This window comes from Zerene cesonia, chromosome 11 (genome assembly GCF_012273895.1).
Source record: "Zerene cesonia ecotype Mississippi chromosome 11, Zerene_cesonia_1.1, whole genome shotgun sequence".
Lineage (NCBI taxonomy): Eukaryota > Metazoa > Arthropoda > Insecta > Lepidoptera > Pieridae > Zerene > Zerene cesonia.
Window position 1 is genome coordinate 4,162,622 of NC_052112.1, and position 5,331 is coordinate 4,167,952.

Sequence of the window (5,331 nt, forward strand, 5' to 3'; positions counted from 1 at the left end):
ACAGATTCGAAATTCAAATGTAATATTTTTTTATAATTAAGTGTAACAGTATTTATGGCCAGACTAAGTATATCAGTACTAGCTGCGTCCCGCGGTTTCACCCGCGTAAGTCCGTATCCCTTAGGAATATCGGGATAAAAAGTTGTCTATATGTTATTGCAGTTGTCCAGCTATCTACGTACCAAATTTCATTGCAATCGGTTTAGTAGTTTTTGCGCGAAAGAGCAACAAACACATACAAACCCTTACAAACTTTCGCATCTATAATATTAGTAGGAAACAAACATCATAAAAAGCAGTGGTGGATCAGAGGTGCGAACCTCGAACTTCAAAATCGAGCATGCAGGAAATAAAATGAATTTTCAATTTATCTGCACATGCGGACAACATCACCACTGCTTAAAACGATGAAGGAAAATATCGTGAGAAAACATGACGACCATGTGATGTCCAAGAATCAAAACATGGACGACATGTGACATCTGCCAACCCGTACTTGGCTAGTGTGGTGGTTAATGGATCAAGGCCTGAACCCTCATAGGAGGCCTGTGTCCCAGCAGTGGGAACATATGTATATGGGTTAATGATTATGACGTTACAAACATCATTATACTGTCGTATTATATGCGCATTAAGCTGCATTAATATCTTGATACAATTTAATTAAAAATAATTAATCACTCTTATTCACAGTTAAACCAAACGAGATTTGTTCGATAACAGTTAGTTTAACACAAAGATTTCCAATCGTCTGTGTAAACTTCAGTTTACGTCAAGCTCGATTAAGATTCAAATCTAATCAGGTTCAATATTGAATACAATATAAACTTAGACAAATTGTAGACGGCCTTGTGTAATATTATATATGTAAATAAACCAATTACATCTGAGAGACAGAAGTGTATTCTTGGCTTTAGGTTTAAATATTCACAAAGGATATGCTTTATCTCATCACTGTGATGTAGTTGCTGTTCCGTTATATTATGTTTTCATAATTCACTTGAAGAAAGCATCGTTTAAAGAATTTCCATTTATTGGCTGACAAAAAATTATTAAAAACTATCTGGAATTATAAAAGTAACTCCCTTTTACATTAGCTACCTGTCCTTACAAGTCCCATCATAATCGATCCCTCTATTAGCAGAGATTAGCCGGGACAAACAGACATACAGACAGACTAAAAAAAATATTATGTATCGTTTCTGCAACCTTACATAGATTAGTAGGCTTCTATAAATCCTTATCCTTATTTTATAAAAAAACGGTTATTTCAATATCACATACAAACACTCCAATTTTATTTATTTGTAGGCACTTATATTTATAAGTTTATAAGGATAGGACCATCTGGACCAACCCTTTCAGAAACTATTACCAGTACTTCTGTCCGTTGTATGATAGAAATTAAAGGGTTCGCCACCCCTTAATTCTAGCAATAAACTAAGTCCAGGGGGATGATAGAACGCTACCCTTCCAAATGTCTCAGTCTAAAATAATGGCATTTAGAATTATTAAAACGAACAGTGGACGAAATACTGTGACGGAAGTCAAATTATGAAAAAAGAGAAAGTGTGGGAGTTTGCCAAATAATTTCAACAAGCAAAGTTAAAGCGATATTATGTTGAATTAATATGGACCACTGTTGACAAAATTACCGCCCTCGCCGCTCCTCGCTCTCGTTTGAACTTGGCTGAATGCAAACAATTAAGACGGAATGGAAATTTCTTAGCTATTTCTATGAATTTCCGCCGACTCACTTTTATAACTGCCAAGATTTTAGTTAATATTTACATAATCAATGAAGACCGTTTCAAATTTATAAATTAGGGTTCAAAAAGATAAAAATGTGATGAGCGTAGCTTAAAATGAATAATTAAGTAGATACTATCTATGTATTCCATAACTTATGCGAAATTCTAAAAAATATGGTTTATCTTAAAGTATAAAACAAAAGCGCCCTTAATTTGACTGTTAAATTATTCTAATTTATATTATCGACTAAGTTTCATTGTTTCATTTAAATAATGCGTAATTACATTTATTAAAATCTCTGCATTAGACCACGGTGCCTAAAGCAATAGATTAATATTTGAGTTGTACTTATGCTAATGCAAACCAAATTATAAATAAACATATTTAGTCTATCATTAATTGGAAGCCGTTACAGGACCTAACCGTCCTCCATCAAGTTGTCATTCGGCAGATAATAAAAACAAATATATGGTATTCGTTACAGTGACCCAAACTATACTGAAACTTTCAAATTATTTTTAGGTCTGTGGATAATTTTATTTTATATGTTATTTATTATGACTTATAAGTCTTAAATATATAAATTTTCCAATGAAATGCTAGTTTTAAATACAAGCGTGTGGTTAAATCGTTCTGTGAAATTCTTTATAATTGAATTATTCGTTGGCGATCGCTAAACAATTTTCAGCCAATATTGACTTGTAGCCGAATGCTCAGCCAAATTGAATTAAGATCTATAATTCAATCATTGCCGAAACGAAAACTTAAACAGAATGTTTAATCAGCAACTTTAATGTAATATTCGCTACGTTTTATTTGTTAATACAGTGTTTTAAATAACAAAAATTGTACAGAATCGATACAAAAAATCCATTCCCTTAGATTTTTTGCTTTTAAGGGAATCTAAGAAACTAATTTCGAAATTCAATATTTGGATACTATTACAATAATATATATAACAATAATCATAGAGAAGAAACCAAATGGCCAAAAAGTCAAAGGAATTTGTCTTTTCGCTTTTGAGATATCTCTACCTGACTAAGTATAAAACAAAAGGAAAAGCTGCGAAAGAAGATTCCAGGTAATGTACAGAAAACCTATATTACCATTGATAGTGTGTAGGTTTGAACTGACTTCACTCGGGTTGACCCGGATAAACATGAAATTTATTTAGTAGGTTAGTTACAAAAATACTGAAATACAATTTTACTCGATAAGATTATCTCTATTTTGTGATTAGCCTATGAACATAAAGCAACAATAATTGAATTCTGTTTATCATTATTTCTTTGGAATATAAACATATCAACATGAAGCCGCTAGATAAAGTTTAAATGGGTTCATTATTCTTTTCTTCATATCTCATTGTTATGCATTTGTTTAGTTTGTGGCTTACCTATACTTATCTTGTTTTTTTGGAGAGGGGAACTGAGATGGTGGTTCGCCTGTTGGTAAACGATAACCACCGCCCAAAAACATTCGGAGAGTTAATGCCTCTACGAATGTTGAACTTGCGCTGCCCCCTTTTAAGGGAGGAGGGATAAATAAGGGACTGACGACTGCAGAGAAGGAATAGACTGGAAGGGTGAGGAAAAGGAAACTGGCCTCCGACTACCTCACACACCGTACGCAACAGTAGCATGCTACTATTTCACGCCGGTTTTTTGTGGGGGTATGGTACTTTCCCAGTGCGAGCTGGCCAATTCGTGACGAAGCGTGCTCGAAACCGAAACAACTTTGTAACACAATTTTCTTTAATTTAAAACGACTTTATAACGAAATGAGTTTTAAAGTCAATAATTAAAATTAACAACGTATAAGTGTATGTAAGTCGTGAATGCTGAAAAACTCAACAATAATTTCTCTCGTAAACCCTTACTTTCCATTTTAAAATAAACTACAATAGCAATAATTGTGACGAGAATACAAATTTTCAATGGAAAGCTTTTTATCGGAAAACTGTTCCAATTATATTGAGTGCCGTACATGAAATCGTCATGGGACGCATACTGCGAGCAACGGCAATAAAGAGAAAAATAATAAACTGACGATTTGACGCAAAATGCAGTATGGCCTGTGGCACATGCAGGAACGGTGTTAACGAGTGACTGAGCACTGAAATTGGTAACAAAACAGAATACTGCAAGTAGACACCTAGCTCGATTGGACGAGCTAATATTTATTTTACACGCGGACCTTTTTAATCTATATTTTACTACTCGCAAACGTTAGTATTTGTTATTTCGATTCTATATTCGATACATAAACTGAAATGCGATGTTGAATGTTTAAATGGATTCTTGAGCAACAATGTTGTGAAAATTACATAATAAATATTTCTTTTAGATTTAAATGGACGTATTTAAGTCAATTTCGAAATTAAAGAGATCGTTGTTTCGCATTTGAAATTAAAATAAGTGAACATATTATCACTCAACTGTCAGTATCACGTTTAATAAAAATACAACTCAAAATAGATTCATACAAAGTAGAATACCTTTATAAGTTCGTGCTTATTTTTTGTTTTATTTATACATGTTGAGTAAACCAGTAGCACGTGAACAGTAAAATAAAAAATAAAGTTTTTTGTGATGAATTTAACGCAATTTCTAATAGTCCTTCAGCAGAATTCCTCTTTCCGTCACATAATGTTTATTGTTATGGCCTTTGTATGCATAGAGAACATCCAACGTAGCCACGGTGCATTCTGCAGTTACATTGCAGCATGCAGCCATTTTAAAGACTGCGGCATATTAACCTGTATAAATGCAATATTATTAAAAATAACTATGGTATGGTAATCAAAAAAGAGTTTTTAATATCTACTTTGTTAAGAAGAGATTTAAGAAACCCAATAGATATATTTATTGGAGAAAATGGAAATTAATATTAGTTAAGTAAACAAAAGTAAGCAGTAATTAACACAGTAGTGTACTTATTTCTATATAATACTCCAATCTGTTGATATTTCATGTTTATACACTAAATTTCTGTAAGTCTAAATCATAGTCCAAGTATAGTCTTTAATATCCATATAACAATTATAAATAATACAGTAGATATATAAGATACCCGCTACTGAGCATTAATGAATTTGTTTTATTTTGTAGTTTATGTTATTCCGTTTAAAGGATTTTACGTAATTGGTCCCACTTTCGCTTATATTCAAAATAAAATGAAATATTGTACTCGAATTAGAAATGAAGCGCAAAACAACATTGTTTATGTTTATATTATCATGCATTAATGAATGTACTAACAGTTCGCCCCGTCTTCGCTTGTGATACATATGTAAACTTTGTCACGCAGTGAAGATGAAATTTTCTAATGGTGAAACAATTTATAAAATCGGTCCAGTCGGTTTGTGTGAAAACCTAACACACATACATAAACACACAAATGTTACCATTAACATTTTTAATATTAGTTGAGATGTATTAGTCGCTTAGTTATTTTAGTATATTCACCTTAAAAAGTCACATATGAAGAAACGACTACAGCATGTTTTTCTACCGCAGATCCGTCGAACTGTGCGGATAATGTTGTGGGTGTGATTCATCAGGCTATGGAATATTTTAT